The 24,356-nt window shown below is 42.1% G+C and overlaps 1 pseudogene; it reads right to left on the bottom strand.

The window, feature by feature from the left end:
• Nucleotides 1–1,224: 1,224 nt before the first annotated feature.
• LOC132888268 (piggyBac transposable element-derived protein 4-like) overlaps nt 1,225–24,356 on the bottom strand; it is a 38,299-nt pseudogene continuing 15,167 nt past the window's right edge.

The raw sequence follows: 24,356 nt of genomic DNA on the forward strand, positions 1-24,356 counted from the left end.
TGTGTGTGTCCCTATCACCTGCCTGGCAGTTTGAATAAAACACCATACCGAGACAGATCAAACTGCAATCAAGAGTGTTTTACAGTAGAATTACACCCACTGCTGTGGATTCCCTTATCAACACATACACACACACACACACACACACACACAAAATGGCATTCTCAAGGGCATGCAATCTCTTACCAATAAACTCCCTGATCCTCAAGAGTATCACAACATGCAGGCAAAAAGAAACACCCAGGCCTATGCTCTCCCCGTTATAATTAAGGTTTTATGACAGAGAAGGTAAACACGGTTCCACAATGCATCTGGGATTAAGTGACAATATTGTGTCTGGGCCACAGGGAACTTTTAGTACACACACAACCAACCACAAGCTCAGATCCATTCCTTTCTCATCAGAGTCTATCTTTCACTTGTATTCTCAGGAGAAACACATGCATTGTAGTGTTCTGCTATGAGGGAAAAAGTCAGGATGTTTCTGTGTATGTGTGTGTTTACATCCAGCAGCACAGTGACCTACGGAAGTGAGAAACGAGATCCCATGACCCCATGATGCCAGGCCTGTCACTATGCTAATGTTTACGGAAGTGCTCTCATTTCCTTAAAGTGATAAGGGCATTCTGTTTCTCTGTATGGAGAGAGAAAGAGAGGAGGGGATGAGAAAGGGAAGACGGACATGAGAGGAATGAGAGAGGTGGAGTAAATGAGGAATGACAAGGTGAGGAGTATGAGAAGAAAGAGAGGGTGATTGCATTTATTGAGCGAGATGGGAAGAAATGGAACCATCCTTTGTACTAGACCGGGGTAAATGATTCCCACAACCTTACAGCTTTGACATAGATAGATAGATAGATAGATAGATAGATAGATAGATAGATAGATAGATAGATAGATAGATAGATAGATAGATAGACCATTTGTTATAAACATATGGTATTTAATATAAGCAAAAAGGGAAAGGTTTAATTGTTTAATCTGATTGGTCAGAAGGTTACTTAATTAATTGTTTGTTATTTTATTAATTTTCCATAACAGCAGCTCTGACAGTAGTGCCAGCTGCAAAGCAAATCATAGGTTTTAATTAATGTTCTTGGATTATTTGACCAAAGAACCATCGATATCACTCACTCACTATCCGGTTTAACGTCATATAAACACCACCGGTGTGTTGAACGCTGCACGGCAAGTCTGGAATTCCTTCTTCCAGAAGTCGCTGTCTCAAGCATCTTTGGGTGTAAGGCACCACTTCTTGAGAGCCTGGTTGACCAGCTCATACCAGGTCTTGCGGGGGTGGCCCTTTTCCTTGATCCGTCCACCTGCTGGGACATGACTCTTCCATCCAATACAAGAGGTGTTCTGACGGACATGGCCAAACCACTGTAGGTGCTTATATCGAAGATCAGCATCAAGCTCCACTAGGCCAAGTCTCTGACTAAGACAGCTAGAGCTGGCCACATCATTGAGCTTCACACTACACATCCATCTCAGCATTGCTCTCTCATTCCTCTCCAGGCACTTCACGTCCACGCTTCTCAGAGGCCAACTCTCACTAGCGTACAGAAGAGCACTCCTTACACAGCAGCTGTAGATGTGGCCATGAGTACAGAAAGTAAGACTCTGGCATGACAAGAGGAGGAGCAATTCCTGACCTTTCCCCAGGCTGCTCTGGTTCTGGTGATCGTGGCTAGCTCACATCCTCCACCAGGGCATAAGGTGTCACCAAGGTAACAGAAAGAGTCAACTGCATCGAGGACATGTTCACCAACAGGAACTTGGTTACAAGGCCTGGCATCAATTGGACAGGCAAGCCCAAGACATCTGTTGCACCTGAAGGATGGGTCTGCAGAGAGTCTGCCACGGATGCTGGTACACTTCTTGTGCACCCAGTGATGACAACCATTTCAGAAGATGGAGTTGCAGCCTACGCCTTTCCTGCAGACAGCACATGGGTATTGACCAGAGTCCCTTAAGGCGTTAAGGTTTGGACCAGATATCAACACTTTGGTTTTGGCCATATTCACTCTCAGTCCTTTAGACTCCAGGCCATTCTTCCACAGCAGAATCTTCTCCTTCACTGATATGGTGAAGGAAATGTTTATTTATTGGAAGGAGTCTCCAGTATCAGACATAAAGCAGCTCCATGAGGTTTTCTGGCACAGGAGAGTCTTTATGGTGGACTATATATATATATATATATATATATATATATATATATATATATATATATATATATATACACACACACAGTGCTCAGCATAAATGAGTACACCCCCTTTGAAAAGTAACATTTTAAACAATAACAAGACAAAGTTTAATATAACATCTGTTTAACTTATAACTGAAAGTAAGGTTAATAATATAACTTCGATTATACATTTTTTCAGTTTTACTCAAATTAGGGTGGTGCAAAAATGAGTACACCCCACAACAAAAGCTACCACATCGAGTACTTTGTATGGCCTCCATGATTTTTAATGACAGCACCAAGTCTTCTAGGCATGGAATGAACAAGTTGGTGACATTTTGCAACATCAATCTTCTTCCATTCTTCAACAATGACCTCTTTTAGTGACTGGATGCTGGATGGAGAGTGATGCTCAACTTGTCTCTTCAGAATTCCCCATAGGTGTTCGAATGGGTTCAGATCAGGAGACATACTTGGCCACTGAATCACTTTCACCCTGTTCTTCTTCAGAAATCCAACAGTGGCCTTAGATGTGTGTTTAGGATCATTGTCATGTTGGAAAAGTGCATGACGACCAAGGGCACAGAGTGATGGTAGCATCTTCTCTTTCAGTATAAAGCAATACATCTGTGAATTCATGATGCCATCAATGAAATGCAGCTCCCCGACACCAGCAGCACTCATGCAGCCCCACATAAGGACACTGCCACCACCATGTTTCACTGTAGACACCATGCATTTTTCTTTGTATCCCTCACCTTTGCGACACCATACAGTTTTGAAGCCATCAGTTCCAAAAACATTTATCTTGGTCTCATCACTCCAGAGTATAGAGTCCCAGTAGTCTTCATCATTGTCAGCATGGGCCCTGGCAAACTCTAGGCGGGCTTTTTTGTGCCTGGGCTTTAGGAGAGGCTTCTTTCATGGACGGCATCCATGCATGCCATTCCTCTGCAGTGTACGTCATATTGTGTCACGGGAAATAGTCACCCCAGTTTGGCTTTCTACTTCTTTAGATAACTGCAGTGAACTTGCATGCCGATTTTCTTCAACCCTTCTCATCAGAAGATGCTCCTGTCGAGGTGTTAACTTCCGTGGACAACCTGGACATCTCTGTGAGATGGTTGCAGTTCCATCTTTCTTAAAATTTGTACCACTTTTGCTACAATATTCTGACTGATAAGTAAAGCTTTGCTGATCTTCTTGTAGCCTTCACCTTTGTGGTGAAAGAACTTATTTTCTTTCTCAGGTCTTGTGTCATTTCTCTTCCATGTGGTGCCATTGCTGACAGCATGAAATGGGAAGGGGTTTTCTTTAAGTAACACTCTTTTATAGTCAACTGTCTGCTGGACACCTGTGTAATGACTAATTAGACTCACCTGTGATTGTATTCTTGTTAAATTAGACATTTGTAGTCTACAATTTAGCTTTGCTCCAGAGACTTTCAGTGGGGTGTACTCATTTTTGCACCACTCTAATTTGAGTAAAACTGAAAAATGTGTAATCTAAGTTATATTATTAACCTTACCTTCACATTATAAGTTAAACAGATGTTATATTAAACTTTGTCTTGTCAACATTTTGGAAATTGTTTGTGTTCATTGAGATATGGTTTAAAATGTTACTTTTCAAAGGGGGTGTACTCATTTATGCTGAGCACTGTTTTTTTTTTAATTCATTCATTTATTTAGCATTATTAACTTCAAAAGAGAGACAAAAAGAGGCTGGTGAGGGAACAACTGTTTAAAGCTGTTATACAGTAAATGATAACAGGAACAAATTTGTCGACATTCCACACAACTAAATGTAGCCATAAATAGATAAAAAATTACAATGTCATTCTTTAAGCAAGTCAAGTCAAGTTTATTTTTATATCGCTTTTAACAACAGACATTGTCGCAAAGCAGCTTTACAGAATTTTAATGACTTTAAACATGAGCTAATTTTATCCCTAATCTATCCCCAATGAGAAGCCTGTGGCGACGATGGCAAGGAAAAACTCCCTCAGACTACATGACGAAGAAACCTCAAGAGGAACCAGACTCAAAAGGGAACCCATCCTCATTTGGGTGATAACAGACAACGTGATTATAACATTTTTAACAGTTTTAACATGAAGTCAGTTTCGTTGAAGTTATAAACTCTTCACTGATGGAAACTTGAGTGCAAAACTGTTCACGACAACTGCAGTCCTAAAGTTAGCGAGTCAACTGTAGTCCTCAGCCATAAAAGCATTACTGTAAGTGTCCAGAGCGTCTTCCAAGTGCGACTTTCAACTGTCCATACGGGGCCGTCCTCCACAGGAGCGATGTGATGAGACTCCAACCAGACATAGGCCCCTCCACCCCCACCCCATTCTCCAGGCTGCAGGCAGGTGTACTTGGAAAAAGCTGGCGTATTCCCTTAATTAGCCTAATACTGAAGCTCATCAGTTTCTCTGTCTGTCTCTCCCTCATTATTACACAGCACACACATAGAAGGACGAGACACAGACTCAAAAATTAGGAACGCTTCTACTGATTTGATAGATTATGTGAAAAGGCATACGCTATAAAATCGGATCATGTGCGTGCTTCATACCTATTAAGGGAAACCTTGCTGAAGGCACAATCACTACATGTCACAATACACAATCCTCCTCGGTCTTCTTTTCCCTCAAGTTCTGACACGGAAAAATCCCCAAAGCTTAGAAGTTAGAAGTCATTTATTTTGTAAACTGCTAGCTCCATGGCCAGTCCACCAACCTTATTTTGATCATTAATCAATAAAAATTGCTCGGCCCAGCATGTTATTCAATTCAAGTCGATAATATTTATCCAAACAGTCAATTTTTTTCAATTAAGAAGAAAATTTCAAGTCTACTCCATCGGCGCTGGCGTTTTGGAAATCACAGCATGAAAGGTTCACGAACACCATTTCGAGCTTTGGCCAATCAGTGTGCAGGAATCCAGTCATGTGATTTTCAATCATGGCGTCACCAGCAGAGTAGACAAACTTTTCAGCTCAAGTCAGAAAATCGGCGGCAGGGGACACTAATATTGATTTGAAGTTGCTGATTTGTTGATTCAGGAAACCTTTATTGTTTTGTGATCAGAGACTGACAGATTGTATGTGGAGTGGACCATTCATGAATTACAGCTTTGGGGATTTTTATGTGTCATAACTTGGGGGAAAAGAAGACTGAGGAGGATTGTGTAGCGACATGTAGCGACTGTGGCTGAAGATGGCAGTAGCCTTGGGGGAATATTCATTGCTCATTGCTCGTTGTATGTAATGTAGTCGTTACCTGGACTATATTAGTATTTTAATGTTTAATCATGATTACATGCTTTGTGTACTATGACCTAAAGGTTTCATACAAAGCCTAATCTAGACTAAACCACAGAACATGATTTTACATGAATATTGCAAAATTTTTTAAACAAACATTTTTTTTATTGAAATACAAATGAGGTGGCACAGTGGTTAGCACTGTCGCCTCACAGCAAGAAGTTCCTGGGTTCAAGCCCAGCAGCCGGTGAGGGCCTTTCTGTGCGGAGTTTGCATGTTCTCCCCGTGTCTGCGTGGGTCCCCTCCGGGTGCTCTGGTTTTCCCCACAGTCCAAAGACATGCAGGTTAGGTTAACTGGTGGCTCTAAATTGACTGTAGGTGCAAATGTGAGAGTGAATAGTTGTTTGTCTCTGTGTCAGCCCTGTGATGACCTGGCGACTTGTCCAGGGTGTACCCCGCCTCTCACCCATAGTCAGCTGGGATAGGCTCCAGCTTGCCTGCAACCCTGTAGAACAGGATAAGTGGCTACAGAGGATGGATGGTTAACATCCATACAGTGTCTGAGTGGTGCAACTGATAAGCAGTCACCTTATCATTAAGAGATCATGAGTTTGAACCCCAAATATGTATAAATAGGCACTCAACACACATTTTATTAGGAACACTACACTAATACAAAACAGCCTCAGTTCTTCATGGCATGGATTCCACAAGATGTTGGAACCATTCTTTTGAGACTCTGCTTCATGTTGACATGATTACATCACGCAGTTCCTGCACCTTTTTCCCATGCACTTTCATGCTGCAAATCCCCTGTTCTATCATATCACAAAGGTGTCCAATTGGATTTAGAACAGGTGACTGGGAAGGCTGGGCAGGACAGTGGTGTAGTGGTTAGCACTGTCGCCTCACAGCAAGAAGGTCTTAGGTTTAAGCCCAGTGACTGACAAGTGCCTTTCTGTGTGGAGTTTCCCTGTGTCTGTGTGGGTTTCCTCTGGGTGCTCTGGTTTCCCCCATAGTCCAAAGACGTGCAGGTTAGGTTAATTGGTGGCTCTAAATTGACCATAGTTGTGAATGGTTGTTTGTCTCTATGTATCAGCCCTGTGATGATCTGGCGACTTGTCCAGGGTGTACCCCATCTCTCGCCCATAGTCAGCTGGGATAGGCTCCAGCCTGCCTGTGACCCTGCACAGGATAAACAGTTATGGATAATGGATGGACTAAGAAGATCACTGAACTCATGGTTATGTTCATGAAACCAGCTTGCTTTGTGACATCGTGCATTATCATGCTGGAAGTAGCCATTAGAAGATGGTAGAGATGCACATGGTCAGCAACACTACTCAAACAGGCTGTTGATTGATATTTACAAGCCCAAAGTGTGCCAAGAAAGTATTCCTCGCCCCATTACATTTTGACTGTTGACACAAGGCAGGTTGGGTCCATGGATTCATGATGTTTGTCAAATTCTGACCCTACCATCTGTGTGCCTTTGCATCAAATCAAGATTCACTAGACAAGGATACATTTTTCCAATCTTCAACTATCAAGGCTTGGTGAGCCTGTGCCCACTGTAGACTCAGCTTTCTGTTCTTTGCTGACAAGAGTGGAACTTGACCTGGTCGTCTGTTGTTGTAGCCCATTCACCTCAAAGTTTGGGATGTTATACATTCTGGGCTTAATTGTGATTGGTTATCTGACTTACTGTAGTCTTTCTGTCAGCTCAAACCAGTCTGGCTGTTGACATCTCTCATTAACAAGGCATTTCTGTCCGCAGAAATGCTGTTGACTGGGTGTTTTTGCTTTATTGCACAATTCTGAGTAAACTCGAGAGACTGTTGTGTGGGAAAATCCCAAGAGATCAGCAGTTATAGAAATACTCAAACCAGCCCATCTGGCACCAGCAATCATGTCACAGTGAAAATCATTGAGATCGTATTTTCTCCCCATTCTGATGTCAAGTTTATTTGTACAGCACTTTTAACAACAGACATTGTCACAAAGCAGCTTACAGAAAATTAAAGACTTCAAACATGAGCTAATTTTACCCTAATCTATCCCCAATGAGCAAGCCTGTGGTGACGGTGGCAAGGAAAAACTCCCTCAGACGACAGAAGGAAGAAACCTTAAGAGGAACCGGACTCAAAAGGGAACCCATCCTCATCTGGGTGATAACAGATAGTGTGATTCTAAATATCTTGCTTCTATAACAGTGTTCTATATAGTCATAAAGTATAACTGTGTAACCACGAAATTCATTATAGTTTTAGCATGAAGTCTATTTTGTTGCAGTTATAAACTGTTCATTGATGGAAACTTGAGTGCAAAACTGTTTATGACAACTGCAGTCCTAAAGTTAGTAAGTCAGTTGTAGTCTTCAGACATAAATGCATTACTGTAAGTCTTCGGAGCCATGTTCCAGGTGTGTCTTTTGACTATCCATATGGGGCCATCCTCCACAGGAATGATGTGATGAGACTCTAGCCAAACATAGGGCATCAGGATGGATCAGCCAGGTCTGAGGAGCAGAAGAGGTCAGCATCACTGGTGTCTCGGGATCAACATGCAACTCGACAGAGAGAGAGAGAGAGAAAGACAGACAGATATGATGTGAACATTACCTGAAGCTGCTGGTCCATATCTGCATGATTTTATGTACTGCACTGCTGCCACACGATTGGCTGATTAGATAATTGCATGAAAGAGTAGGTGGACAGTTGTTCATAAGTGTTCAGTGAGTGTATAATTTATTTTATGTGAGTTATATTGTATTTAAAATAGCTATTTTATTACCTTTGTGGTCATGTATGCACAACAAATGATACAGTTTTCCACCCATCCATCCATTATCTATAGCCGCTTATCCTGTTCTACAGGGTCGCAGGCAAGCTGAAGCCTATCCCAACTGACTATGGGCGAGAGGCGGGATACACCCTGGACAAGTCGCCAGGTTATCACAGGGCTGACATAGAGACAAACAACCATTCACACCTACGGTCAATTTAGAGTCACCAGTTAGCCTAATCTGCATGTCTTTGGACTGTGAGGGAAACCGGAGCACCTGGAAGAAACCCACGCAGACACGGGGAGAACATGCAAACTCCACACAGAAAGGCCCTCACCAGCCGCTGGGCTTGAACCCAGGACCTTCTTGCTGTGAGGTGGCAGTGCTAACCACTACACCACCGTGCCGCCCTGATACAGTTTTAAGCCTTTCTCCAAATTGCAAGTGGGGGATTTGTGGGTATTCTTACTTGTGATGAACATCGTTAAAGTGAAACTTCAGGAGTTTTTGCAGACACAGATGGTAAAATATCACCATTGTGAGTGTAGTGAAAGGATCAGAAATGCAGGCGCAATGCTAATGTGGAAGCATTTGTGCAATGAACCCACTGGCTATGCTCTCTGGATGGGAGGGAGGGATGGCATACGCTCTCTTCCCTGTCAATCGTAGGCATCTATGAGCTCATGTATGCAGAAGAGGGTCAATAGCGTTGTCTTCTCAGTGTGTTATGCCACCCTGTGGTGCAACATCAGCAGCATTTTAAAATATGCGGTTGGTTGGCTTCACATATCTCAGAAGAAGCAGGCATTAGTATTCAGTCTCTCTGGCAGATTGGTGACATATGAACGAGGATTTCTCCACACATTCTTCCACACACATTTGCTCAGTATCATCCAGGTCTTTCTACTAAACTACACTGGTACTAAATCAGGGACAGTGAAAAAGTCTTTAGATCAGTTTGTTTACTAAAAAAATACTCTACACAGTGTCAGACATAACTTACAGTTGTAGTCAGAAGTTTACATACAGTGACATCAATGTCATCATGGATATGAATCTCATGGCAATATTTGGGCTTTCAGTAATTTCTTTGAACTGTTCTTTTTCTGTGCCAGAATGATTGTACAGCATACATCTTTAATAAAAAAAAAAAAAAAACACTAGAATTTGGTGCACAAGTTTTAATTTTCTTTGGGTTTTCTGAAAACAACACAGGGTTAAAATTATACATACAGGGTCAAAAATTTACATACGCTCACTTAGATTATTAATTCAGAGGTGCTGAAATTTCCAAAATGTCTCTTATCTTGCTAAGGCCAAGGTCTCTTAATTTCCTGTTAGTGATCATGATTCACTACAGCTGGTAGCTTCTCTGTGCCTTCATAAAAAGGGTTTGTTTACAGCACTCATTGAATTGACCAACACACAGTAAAATGGGAAAGTCCAAGGAGCTCAGTGCAGATCTGAGAAAGAGGATCACAAATATACACACCTCCTGAATGTCTCTTGGAGCATTTCTAAAAAACTGTAAATTCCATGATCAGTTCAAACAATTGTATCCAAGTTATTGTGAGGTGTAGTCACTTTGCCAAGCCACTTTGCTTCAAGAAAACCCAAAGTGTCACCCTCAGCTGAAAGGAAATTGGTTTGGATGGTCAGGAACAACCTGGGAACCACCATGGCACAGTCCTGCCATGAACTGGAAGCTGATGGATCACTGTCTACAGTTCAGATCACCGTGGACTAAGAAGCTGCTATCCAAGAAATAACCCCCTGCTCCAAAATTGGCACTTTCAAGCTAAACTAAAGTTTGAAGCTGACTACACAGACAAAGAAAAAAGCCTTCTGGAGGAAAGCTGTATGGTCAGATGAGACAAAGATTGAGTTGTCTGGCCACAATGATCACCGTGCACAGATGGACACTGTACCAGCTGGTGGTGGTGGTAGGATCATCATGCTCTGGGACTGTTTTGCTGACAGTGGAACTGGTTCATTGCACAAAGTGGATGGAATAATGAAGAAGGAGGACGACCTCAGAATTCTTCAGCATAAACCATCAGAAACTTGAACACAACTTGGGACTTGGGAGTTACAACAGGACAATGAACCCAAACACACATCAGAGCTGGTTGTGGAGGTTAAAGCAGGCTAACATTTGTTAGTAAATTTGTTGAAAATGAACAAACTACAAACATGGACACCTTGAACTACATTACAGTTCCCAAGAATCACAGTCCCCTCTGTCTCCAGCCTATTGAATCTCAGCTGTCACTCGTTTCCTTAATCATCTGTCCCTCTATTTAAGCTCCCCTAAAACACACACACCAGTGCGAAGTATTGTTCTGCTTACTCAGTTCATACCAAGCCTTGTTTCTTTCTGACTGCTTTTGATATTTCTGACCCTTTGTTATTTCCCTCACATTTTCGCTCTTTGTCTTCCCTTTACTACGTTGTTCACCAATCGCCCGACCCTCGCTAGTTTACCGACTCCGATTCTATTCTCTTGTCTTGGCTTTGTTGACAGTTTGTATCCCACTCTTCTCTGTACGTACATCTGTAAGTGCCTGCATTCTAACAACATTAAGCTAAAACAAGTCTTGACTTCAACCCTACTGAAAATATATGGACCATGCTTATAAGTTGAGTCCATGCCAAGAAAAAAAAATTAATTGAAATCTACCAATTCTACCATGAAGAGTCATGAAATATCCAACCAGAATTCTGCCAGAAGCTTGTTCATGGTAAACAAAAATGTTTGGTCAAGGTGAATCTTGCGAAGAGGCATTTTACCCAAATATTAGGTGTGCTGTATGTATATTTTTGACCCTGTATGTATAATTTTGGCCCTGTGTTGATTTCAGAAAACCCAAAGAAAATTAAAACTTGCTTACCCAATTCTAGTGTTTTTTTTATTAAAGATGTATGCTGTACAACCATCTCATCTCATTATCTCTAGCCGCTTTATCCTGTTCTACAAGGTCACAGGCAAGCTGGAGCCTATCCCAGCTGACTATGGGCAAAAGGCAGGGTACACGCTGGACAAGTCGCCAGGTCATCACAGGGCTGACACATAGACAACCATTCACACTCACTTTAGAGTCACCAGTTAACCTAACCTGCATGTCTTTGGGGGAAACCGGCGCACCCGGAGGAAACCCACGGGGAGAACATGCAAACTCCACACAGAAAGGCCCTCGTCGGCCACGAGGCTCGAACCTGGACCTTCTTGCTGTGAGGTGACAGCACTAACCACTACACCACCATGCCACCCATACAACCAGTCTGCCACAGAAAAAGAATAGTTCAAAGAAATTACTGAAAGCCCAAATATTGCCATGACATTCATATCCAAGATGACATTCATGTCACTGTAAGTAAACTTCTGATCACAACTGTATGTTTGGTGGATGAAACTTTAAAACTACTGTAAATAAATACAGATCTGTATCTGTTAATCATCTGGATGAAGTCAGTGAGCACGTCTAATTAAAGTTAGTAATGTTATGCTTTGTAAAAGTTAATGAAAGAAGGCTGTATATGACACAGTACTGGGCAGCGAGTGTGAAGTGGTGTCACTGTGTCAGGAGTGTCATCAGCAGGTTTAGCTGCTGAGAGCAGCTAAAGAGAGCGCACAGATCTTTTCGTCTAACTCCCAGCTGCTCCTGATGAATAATGTAGGGGACGTAGGAAGACAAAAGCACATCCTTGAAAAAGCAAAGCCCTTCTCATCTCCTCTGTCCCTGTGACTCATACCAATGAGACATGCCACTGATAAGCAATCAAACAGGCTGTAAGAAAGAGAGAAAGAAAGTGAAAGAGCAGCAACAAAAACAGGTTATTTGGTATGACATTTTAAACTACAAGTGCTGGCCTCTGTATTATTCTAACGCCAAACTATGATAAATCAAAGTTAATATCATAGCCATTTCCATAAAGATGAAAATGCAACAAAGCAAATAAATTCTGTTATTACACTCCTTGAAGGGCAAACGGCTAAAGATAATGAATGCTGGCAGTCATTTGCTATGTAGTGAGCAAGAGAAAGAGAGGGACAGAAAGAAAAAAGAAAGAAAGAAAGTGTTTAAACTATTTGTACAAGGGCAGATTAAGACTTCCATCTTTGCTATTGTTATTGATTACGTTCAAAAACCAATAGAGCCAGATATAAATTTCGCATAACAGTGGTGTTTATGTGTGTGTGTGTGTGTGTGTGTGTTGTGGTTATCAAGGCCTATTTTCCATTTAAATATACTGTACATGAACACTTCGGCACACTGGAATGCTGTATGATAATAATTTCAATGGTGCAATGTCAATTTAGCATGTCTCATACACCAATTATATCCTATATATTAGAGCTGTAACACAAGGTCCCTGTCTGCATTTGAGTCTGTATTTAGATTTAAACTTGACGTAGGTTTGGCCTAGATCAGAAAGGTAAATATGAATCACTATGTCCCTGGAAACATTGTTTTAAAAAATTTTTATTCTGGTCCTGACAGCTCCTCAATCTCAATTACATCACTCGAGTTCATAACTGGTTTCAACTACTAGACATGTGTGCAGCATTGTTAATTTTTTAACCCCCTGTGCATTATTATTGTGTTTGTACCTGTCTGCAATATTTTTGAATAAATTAAGTTGGTTCTAGTTCTGGGTGGCACAATGGTGTAGTGGTTAGCACTACTGCTTCACAGCAAGAAGGTCCTGGGTTTGAGTCCTGTGGCCAACGAGGGCCTTTTTGTGTGGAGTTTGCATGTTCTCCCCGTGTCTGCGTGGGTTTCCTCCGGGTGCTCCGGTTTCCCCCAAAGACATGCAGATTAGGCTAATTGGTGTCTCTAAATTAACCGTAGGTGTGAATGGTTGTTTGTCTCTTTGTGTCAGTCCTGCGATGACCTGGTGACTTGTCCAGGGTGTACCCCGCCTCTTGCCCATAGTCAGCTGAGATAGGCTCCAGCTTGCCTGCAATCCTGCACAGGATAAGTGGCGACAGATAATAGATGGATGGTTCTACTTCCTAAAAATATAAACAGACAAGTATGTACATTTTAACCACCACCATCCTGACCAGGCAGTTACTAAGGCTGAATGAACATTCTTTTTTTGTCCTTTCACTTACACTACATAGCCAAATGTATGTGGACACAACTCCTAATAATTTAGTTCAGGTGTTCCAGGCATAGCCATTGCTAACAGGTGCGTAAACTCAACCTCACAGCCATGAAAAACACTGACAGTTGAATGTGTCATATTGAAGAGCTCAAAGTCAAAGTCCCTCTCACGCCAGAATCTGGTCTTCCCAGGCAGTCTCCTGTCCTAGTACTAACCAACTCTTTAAGGCATATGGGTGCGGCGCCAATCTCCGTTTCAATAGCCCCTCAGCTTCTCGCCTACTGTATACAACTAGGGTTACAGTGGGGGGCTAGTCCTCTGGTAACCACGAGAGTTTGACTTCCCCACTCACATATGTATTGCAGCGTGCCTTGCCAAACAGTCAAAAGTCCTTCCCACACCATTCATGGCACACTTGGCAGCACCGATCTCCATTTCATAGCCCTCGGCCTCTCGCCTACCGTATATTACATAGCTAGGGTTACAGTGGGGAGCTAGTCCTCTGGTAACCATGAGTTTGACTCCCCACTCACATCTGTATTGCAGCGTGCCTTGCCAGATGGCAGTAGGCACCATTTTTATGATGGTCTTTGGTATGACCCAACCGTGAGTAGGACTCACGATCTCTCGATCAAGAGACGGACAAGCTAACCACTAGGTCACTCACCGGTCTTGCCAGACAGTAAAAGGCACCATTTTTATGATGGTCTTTGGTATGACCCGACCATGAGTAGAACTCACAATGTCCCAATCGAGAGGTGGACACACTCACCACTAGGCCAACTCACAGTCACTGAAGAGCTCAATGAGTATAAAAATGCCACTGTCACTGTATGTCACCTTTACCACAAGTCAGACTGTGACATTTCTGCCCAATTAGATCTGCCCTGGTCAATTGTAAGTGCTATTGTTGTGAAAGCAACAGCAGCTCAGCCATGACGCGGTAGACCATACAAACTGACAGATCAAGACTGCAGAGTGCTGCAGGTAGCATGTAAATAATAATAATAGTAATAATAATAATAAAATTTCACCTATCCTGTGTTGCATCACTCACTCCATAGTTCTAATATGCCTCTGGAAGAAATATCAGCACAACCCCAGGAGCTTCATTAAATGGGTTTCCATAGCCGAGCAGCTGCACACAAGCCTAAGATCACTAAGTGCAATGCCAAGTGTGGGCTGGAATAGTGTAAAGCAACGTCATCACTGGACTTTGGAGCAGTCGAAACATTTTCTCTGGAGTGATGAATCACTCTTCACTTTAGGGCAGTCTGATGGACAAATCTGGGTTTGCAGGACGCCAGGAGAATTCTACCTACCGCAACACAGAGTGCCAACTATAAAGTTTGGTGGAGGAGGAATAATGGTCTGGAGCTGTTTTTCAGGGTTTGTTTGTTTGTTTGTTTGTTCCAACATGACTGTGCCCCTGTGTATAAAGGTTCATAGAGGTCCATGAAAACATAGTTTGATGAGGTTGGTGTGGAGGAACTCCTGCACAGGTGGCGTGCACAGAGCCCTAATCCCAACCCCACTGAATACCTTCCAAATCAGCCCTCCCCAGAAGAGTGGAGGCTGTTATAGCTACAAAGGGGGGCATCTCCACATTAATGCCCATGGTTTTGGAATGGGAGGTCCAACAAGCGTATATAGGTGTGATCATCAGGTGTCGACTTACTGCAGTACATTTCCTCAGATCACCAAAACTGCACAAATATTCAAAGCAAAGCACATTTAGGTGTATTATGTATGTGTGTGTTAAAGTTTTGAGACTCAAGTTTGTTGATAGGTCACAGTTCTGAGGGAAGTGAAGGATAGCATATAGGCATGCTGGATTTGGTCATGAAGGCTGCTTTCCTTTGAATAGTTTGTGTGAAGCTGAAATTGCACTGGTTCACCAAATGACTGCTTAAACATTAACAAGAGTCCACTGCTGGGCTGGGTTGCATAAGCCTGCATGATGCGTGCCTGAACCAGCCAATTGCAGCAGGAGATTAGTCTAATGGCTGTGAGCCATAATATGAGGGTATGTACTGCTCATCACACCATGGGGAGAAAAAAAACATTTCTCCTTATGCATAACTCCTAGTGCATTAAGATGCACGAGCCTGTCAGCAGTAAATCATAGCGGGTGAAATTAATGTATTCCATAATCATTTTAAACTGCCGCTCAGTGGAATTCAGTTTGCTGACGTCTCTTCATTTTGCTTATTGTATCCCTTTACATCATCAATGAAACAGTGTGGAGTAATCAGTAAATGGCGGTTAGAGATGAATATGAAATAAATGCTTTAAGTAAACTGTGATCCTCAATCAAATCCAAGATTTTGTTCACCTCACATGTGAAGGAATGGATTCTGATAATTAAGTTATTCCACGAAATTGAGTCATACATCAGCTGGTAGCTGATGAGGTGCATAGCACCAAGTTGTCTATAAGCCATGTATGCTGAGATTGAATGGAATAATTGTTTTATTTTATCCACATTCACTGGATTTTGAGAAAAAGAGCATTTTTTTATTTTTTGCAAACTCAGTAAATCAAAACTTTATACAAAACATCCAACAAAATCATTTCCACTTAGAATGTAAACAAACCGGTGAAATGACAGGAACAATTTGTGAAAAATGTGATAATAATAATTCTTGAAAAAAATAAAAAAAGCTTTGTTCTTACCATCAAATACTTTTATTCCATATTTTGTTGCCTTTTTTATTTTTTGTATTTTGGGGGGTTTTGTTCTTTTTCTTTAGGGTTTTCTGGCAGTTGACAAACCATCTTGGCATTACCGCCACTGACTGGGCAGGAGTGTGGAACAGGAGATATTCGGGGGAGAAATATATTCTTTTAGCTGTTTCTGTTTCTTTTAAATACTTAATAACAATTGTTGGGGTTTTATTTTCAGGGGGTGGCACAGTGGTGTAGTGGTTAGCACTGTTGCCTCACAGCAAGAATGTTCTGGGTTCGAGCCCAGCAGCCAACAGGGGCCTTTCTGTGTGGAGTTTGCATGTTCTCCCCGTGTCTGTGTGAGTTTCCTCCAGGTGCTCCAGTTTCCCCCAGAGACATGCAGGTTAGGCTAATTGGTGGCTCTAAATTGACTGTGAGTGTGAATGGTTGTGTGTCTCCGTGTGTCAGCCCTGCAATGAGGTGGCAACTTATGCAGGGTGTACCCCGCCTCTCGCCTATAGTCAGCTGGGATAGGCTCCAGCTTGCCTGAAACCCTGCACAGGATAAGCGGCTAATGGATAGATGGATTGTTTTTGGGTAGAGTTTTTTTTCTTCCTTGTTTGGTTCAGCAACATTCTCCGCCATTTTGTTTTTCTCTACTTACGGTATATGAGCTGATATCCTAATAGTACAGTAGCCAATCAGAGCACGCGATTGCTCATATCCAGTGAATGTGGATAGAATAAAGTTTATTATTACTTGCTAAAGGTAAGTATCATGTTGAATTATCATAACAGTATCCTATCATATCATATAACAATATCATGTTGAATTCTCAATTCTGATTGGTTTGAAGGTGTTGATGAATTTTCTATAACAGCAGCTCTGACAGTCAAGTCAAGTTTATTTGTATAGCGCTTTTAACAATAAACATTGTCGCAAAGCAGCTTTACAGAATTTGAATGACTTAAAACATGAGCTAATTTTATCCCTAATCTATCCCCAATGAGAAGCCTGTGGCGACGGTGGCAAGGAAAAACTCCCTCAGATGACATGAGGAAGAAACCTCGAGAGGAACCAGACTCAAAAGGGAACCCATCCTCATTTGGGCAACAACAGACAGCCTGACTATAACATTAACAGTTTTAACATGAAGTCAGTTTCGTTGATGTTATAACTCTTCATTGATGGAAACTTGAGTGCAAAACTGTTCATGACAACTGCAGTCCTAAAGTTAGCGAGTCAACTGTAGTCCTCAGCCATAAAAGCAGTACTGTAAGTGTCCAGAGCGTCTTCCAGGTGTGACTTTCAACTGTCCATATGGGGTCGTCCTCCACAGGAGTGATGCGATGAGACTCCAACCAGACACAGGGCACCAGGATGGATCAGGCAGGTCCGAGGAGCAGAAGAGGTCAGCATCTCGATCTCAGGAAGTACCGGCTGACAATAATACCGGCTGCAAAACAAATCACAGGTTTATTAATACACTTGTTATTATAATATGTTATTGTTTCTATAGAAGCAACTAATTCACATGGACGTAAATGGTGGATATGCTACATAATCTTATGGCCCTTTTCCACTACCCTTTTTCAGCTCACTTCAGCTCGCTTCAGCTCACTTCAGCCCGACACGGCTCGCGTTTCGACTATCCAAAAACAGCACGACTCAGCTCGCTTCAGCCCTGCTTAGCCCCCAAAACCCGCACGGTTTTGGAGTGGGGCTGAAGCGAGCCAAACCGAGCTGAGTGAGGCTAGGGGCATGAGGAGACACTCCCCTGCACGCTGATTGGTGAGGAGGAGTGTCCTCACACGCCCCGCGAGCACGCTGGGATCTGTAAACACCGTAAACCCAGAAGAAGGAGAGTTACGAATTACGAGAATTATGAAGCCTTATGCGCCTCGCCTCATCTATACGCTCTTGCCAGTATCTGTTGGCGTTGTCGGTGACAACAAGCCACAGCACCAAGACCAGCAACACTAACGACTCCATGTCCTCCATGTTTATTGTTTACTATCCGGGTCGTGAGACTACCGCTTAAAAGCTCACTGATGTCACTGTTTGCGCCGCCAAACGACATCACCTGACGTCCACCCACTTTCGCTAACTCCACCCAATGTGTCCACCCACTTCCAGCCAGCACAGTTCAGTGCGGTTGTAGTCGAAATGCAACTCCAACAGCCCCGCTCGGCTCGACTCAGCCCGACTCAGCACGGCACGGCTCAGCCGCGTTGGTAGTGGAAAAGCGGCATAAGACTACTAACAGGCACGGTTTTAAGGGGTGGCAAAAGGTGGCAGTTGCAACTGTAAAAATATGTCTTGCCACCACAGTTGCCCCCCATTTTAAAAATAATTTTTTATTAAAACACATTTTTGAAATTCAATGTCTATCTACAGAGATACTAAGTCCTCATCTCATCTCTACCTACCGTTATTTACGGTACGTTATTTCACACCCCACCCCAACCCTGGAATTTTGAAATGGTTTCACCCAGAAAGTAAACAACTTGTGTGTTGTGTGTTAGCATTACTAGCAGGTCAGCCTAGCTCGCGTTTTCGCCTGTGTGCTATTCAGTTTAGTGATATACTTAATTTGTTTCTTTTAGTTTTACAGAAATCGAGGATGAACACATCTGTATAAGTTTGAAGTCTTCAGTAAAGATCCACAACCTAAACCGTTCGCTATCTGTCTATTTTTTGATACATCGCTAGGGCAGAATAGTTCCATTCATTGCTTGGGAATATACTTTCAGAAAAGATGGTTTAGATGGTTGAATCCGTTTTCCTTGATGGTACAATAGCTCAATACATATTTGACAAGATGACTTGATTGTGAGTCTTTCTTGAGCATAAGTAAAAATGATTTCTATGATTTGCATAAACTGCTGCATCGACAACCTATGCCCCCCTCCTGGAACCTATGCCCCTCCTTTGCCACCCTAAGGAAAACTCTCTGGAGCCGCCACTGACTACTAAGAGACATTTAATAAATGTGTTGGTAGTGAACAGTGAAGGATATATAATTATTGATACCATGAAGCTTTCTGTCAGGAGATTTCTTTCATCTTTATTTAAAGTGTATGGAAGGTCAATTATTTGTAACACTCAGTAAGTTTCCTGTCATTGGAAAATCTTCAAGACAGAGTGCATTTCAGTTTCTCTGTAACATGATATGTCTTTTTTTGTCTTATTGCATTCAAGAAAGAGAGAAAACAGAAAGGCTGGTGAGGGAAAAATTGTGTATACTGTAGTTGCTACAGTATAATGTAAAAGCTAAGTAACATTCACATATATCCTACAAATATTTCGACGCCCACGACTCTAAATATCCGTTTATGTGCAAAATTGCAGTTTGTTTAACACATGGTCCAACACTGAATCTTCATTTACAGCTTTTAAAAAGCTGTTAGTGCTCTCTAAGGTGTTAAGATGGAGTTAAAGAAAGCAAGCAGCAGCTTGTGACCATAGCTTTTGGTGGGGCAGGATGACATTAATAATGACATAGCTACCATCAGCTCGCTCAGAGCAGAAGTCAGAGAAGAATGAGTGGACTGGTGCTTTTGTTCAACTGTGTATGATGCAACAGGTGCATACAGAGGAGGTAACGTTAATGACAGGGTTAATCAGCGAAACTGGAGAGTTGAAGATTGGAAAAGGACCTGTTGACATTTTTCCAATTGTAAACTCTCTAATTTCTGTGAGCTTGTACCCAATATAGCCTCAGATTCCTGTTCTTAGCTGGAACCTGATGTGGTCTTCTGCTGCTGTAACCCATTCGCTTAAACATTTGACATGCTTTTCTGCTCAACACGGTTGTAAAGAGTGGTTATTTGAGTTACTCTAGCCATCCTGTCAGGTCAAACCAGTCTGGTCATTCTTCTCTGACTTCTCTCATCAACAAAATGTTTCCGCCTGCAGAACTATTGCTCGCTAGCTGTATTTTGCTTTTCACACTGTTCTGTTTAAACTCTACAGACTGCTATATGTGAAGATCCCAGGACAGCAGTTTATGGAAGACTCCAACTGATTCATCTAGCACCAACAACCATGCCTTGGGTTTTTCCCCCTATTTTGAGGTCAATATTAACTGAAGCTCTTGACCTGTATCTGCATGATTTTTTTTTGCATTGTGCTTCTGCCACATGATTGGCTGATTGGATAATTCATTTGAATGAGCAGGTACACAAGTGTTCCTAATAAAGTGCTTGGTGGTGTATATGGTGAGGCTCTGCCCCACCTGTCCCTATGGACAAGCTGCAACTGATAACAAGTTTGATGATCTGTCTATCCATGCATCCATCCATTTTCTGCCATTTATCTGGGTCCAGGTCATGGGAGTAGCAGCCTAAGCAAAGCAGCCCAGACTTCCCTCTCCCCGGCCACCTCCACCAGCTCTTCCAGGGGAATACTGAGGCGTTCCCAGGCCAGCCAAGAGATGTAATCTCTCCAACATGTCCTGGGTCTGCCTCCCGGGTCTCCTCCCAGTGGGGCATGCCCAGAGAACCTCCCCTGGGAGATGTCCAGGGGGTATCCTGACAAAGTGCCCAAACCACCTGTAGGTGCAAATGGTCTTAAGTGATCAATCTCATTAAATCAGTCTCATTAAATCATCAAATCAGTCTCATTAAATAATACCTTTAATTTTGGTGCTTAATAATAAATTATCAAACAGCTAAAATTATGGTATATTCCAAATTATTATGGTCACTACCAATGCAACAATAATGGATCACTTACCGTATTACACAACTCATATGCACCTTGGAATTCTTTGAGATTGGGTAACTTCAAAGAATATAGAAGCAACACAGACACAGTTTAACAATTAATTGAATTTATTATAACAAAAACGAAATTGAATAATAGCAGTTGAAAAACTTCAGCAAACAGTGAGGCATGTGTGTACATGGGAATGTGTGTGTGTGTGTGTGTGTGTGAGAGCATGTGTGTGTGTGTGTGTGTGTGTGTGTGTGTGTGTGTGTGTGTGTGTGTGGCCTGAAACAAAAGATTAGCCCTGTGTTGCTAGGTAAGGTGTGTTTGTGTTTGTGTGTGTGTGTGTGTGTGGAGGAGGGGTCACCACGTGTTTCTAAGTAGAACAAAGGATTAGCTCTGTTGCTAATGAGACAAAAGAATTAGCCATGGTAGCTAACTCCACTAGCTTATAACACTACTAAATCCACTGAAATCTTGATGAGGTCAAAATATGTGTAATAATGAAATTAAAGGTTAGAAAGGATAGCAAGAGCATGCAAAAACCTATCTATTAAACAAAACAACTGAGAGAACATAGAAACACAAGATTAGTGTGCACAATTAAACAATTCCTGAGTTTAAATTCACACTACTTTATAAAGCTAATTCCTAAGACTAGTCTTTGTGCCCAAAAATGCCAGTCTTACTTCCAGTATCTTGCTGATATGCAAGAATATAGAGAAGTTCCAAAACTTCTGAGTCCACCGGAGCACCTGAGTCGCTTCCGTGAAAGCAGAGGATTTCTTGGTCCGAACGCTTCGTAGTTCGTGGAGAAGAAGTCTCTGATCAAACAATGTGCACAGTGCTTTTAGTCAGAAGGAATCCGGTCGCTTCTAACTTTAAATTAACTGCTTTGGGCTGCAGTCGTAACGTTACCTAATGAACAAATGAAAAAGAAACCGGTTGTACTCAATCTGAGTTAAATCGCGCGAGTCTGGATTTTTACCGTTGCCAATGGTAAACAAAAACGCTCTGGATTTCTTTTCTCGCAAGAAAGACGTCTCTATCTTGGGTGCTCTGACGAGCGGGTCTCCTTGTGTCCGTGTGATGAGTTCACACGGCGCCAAAAGAAGAAATATAGCAGATTTCCGGGTCACTTATAGGATCATGGAGGAAGTGAGGTAGGTGATCCCGCCCAGCCGTGACGTAGGTCACCGCGGAAGTTAGTTGATGAGAGTTGTAGTTCTTAGACGGGACGGTGGCATTGTACTTACACACCTCAACTGACTCCTTTCGCGAGAGAAAAAGCAAGGATCTGAGTGCCCTCACCCAGACCAGGGATACCGGAGCCCCACCCTGGAGCCAGGCCTGGGGGAGGGGCTCGTCGGCGAGCACCTGGTGGCCGGGCCTATGTCCTTGGGGCCCGGCCAGGCCCAGCCCGAATGAGCAACATGGAACCACTCTCTTGTGGACCCGCCACCTGCAGGAAGTGCCGTAAGGGTCCAGTGCATTGTGGATCAGGTGGCAGCCAAAGGCGGAGGCCCTGGCATACTGATCCCCGACTGACAAAACTAGCTTTTGGGACATGGAATGATCTGTCTAAATGTACTTTATTACACATGATTTTTCTGAGATTTTAAGAACATAAAGCAAATGTTTTATGTAGCCTATAATGCAGCTGGAATATCACAGCATGGGTTACGATATAGGTTTACGGTTATTGAGCACAAAAGTCTTTTAGCACAAATCCAAAGTCTTTTAGCACAAGTTCTAAAGTCTCTAAGCATAACTCTAAGTTCTTTAGCACAAGATCCAAGAATACTTAATCTTTATTATGAATACTTACTGATCATGTTGAAAGATGTTTGATGGATTTTTTTATGAAAGTTGCCAAGATTCCGATCAAAAACCAACGATTGTATTTCCCCACTCTGCCATCTTGAAACCGCCATGTTTGATGTAGCCTGTATGTTAGTCACCAATCCTCAGTCCAAATTATTTGACACAGCACATACCCTAACACAGTACGCTTCTTGCATATGCATTGACCATGGCTATAGATGCATTTCCACACTATGGTGGATATCATAGTATATGCTGATCATATCACAAATTCAACTGACTGTCAATAATTACGCATTTGCCAAATTAATTAACCAGGGGATTACGTCTCTTGCAGGTGGTACGGTGGTGTAGTGGTTAGCACTGTTGCCTCACAGCAAGAAGGTCCTGAGTTCGAGCCCAGCGGCCGGCGAGGGCCTTTCTGTGCGGAGTTTGCATGTTCTCCCCATGTCTGTATGGGTTTCCTCTGGGTGCTCCGGTTTCTCCCACAGTCCAAAGACATGCAGGTTAGGCTAATTGGTGACTCTAAATTGGCCGTAGGTGTGAATGTGAGTGTGAATGGTTGTTTGTCTCTGTGTCAGCCCTGCGATAACCTGGTGACTTATCCAGGGTGTACCTCGCCTCTTGCCCATAGTCAGCTGGGATAGGCTCCAGCTTGCCCGCGATCCTGTAGAACAGGATAAGCAGCTACAGATAATGGATGGATGGATGGATGAATTATGTCTCTTGCCCTGCTTGACAATGTGTTTGCCGACTAAGAAGTAACCAACAGTTGCAATATGTCAATAATTGGTGATTTCTCTTCACTGAGTGAAAGAAAACAATAGGATTAGAGAAGTGAAAATTTTTGCCATCTATCACATTGTTATTTTACTGACAGGTTTAAAGAATGACACAAAAACACAATAGACTTTATTATTATTCAAATAAAGTGCAAGCTGTTCTTGATCTGATCGACTTGTAGAAATTGTCTGTAATCTGTACACTGCATTTTTTTCGCACAATCTACAAATGAGTGTTTGTGGTTTATTGATTTGATAATTTAGTGTTAAATAATGTTTTTAGTGGTTGATAGCATCGAACAAAAAAAGAAATATTGAAATCAAATATAAACATGCTGCAACAAAGTGAATTTCCCTGTAAACTAGCCACAGCTTCGAGACTTGTCTTGATGATCAAACAACCCTTACATCTTAGCGTAATCTCTTCTTCATCTTCTTCTTGCTTCACGATTGCCATATTATGAACAATTAATATATTAATTTTGGTTGTTTTGTCATTCCTGAACGTTTATATTGCACTTTTATTTAATTGCCATTTGTTCTAGGATACGTTAGTGAAAGTTTCTTTTGTTTGTTTACATATTGCAACTGTTGGTTACTTCTTAGTCAGGAAAATACATGTTGTCATGCAGGGCAAGAGACACAATCCCCCGGTTAATTAATTCGGCAAACACGTAATTATTGACAGTCAGTTGAATGTGTGATATGATCAGAAGTGACTGAATTTATCTCTGAAGTTGGCCACAATTCAAGGTTTGTTATGGCTGAACTACAAATATCCAAAGACACCAAAGAATCAGATTTTCAGTCCACGTTTCAGGGATCAACAACTGATCCTTAACATGCACAGCAGCAGAAATTCAGGCTTCCAGTCCCTAAGCAATCATAATAAACTCCTTCCTATATCAAGATGAGTATTTTTTTCAATTATTGTGACCATAATACAGAGTTGTGCTAAAGAACATAGAGTTGTGCTAAGAGACTTTAGAACTTGTGCTAAATAACCTATGAATGG

The sequence above is a fragment of the Neoarius graeffei genome, chromosome 6 (assembly GCF_027579695.1).
Source record: "Neoarius graeffei isolate fNeoGra1 chromosome 6, fNeoGra1.pri, whole genome shotgun sequence".
NCBI lineage: Eukaryota > Metazoa > Chordata > Actinopteri > Siluriformes > Ariidae > Neoarius > Neoarius graeffei.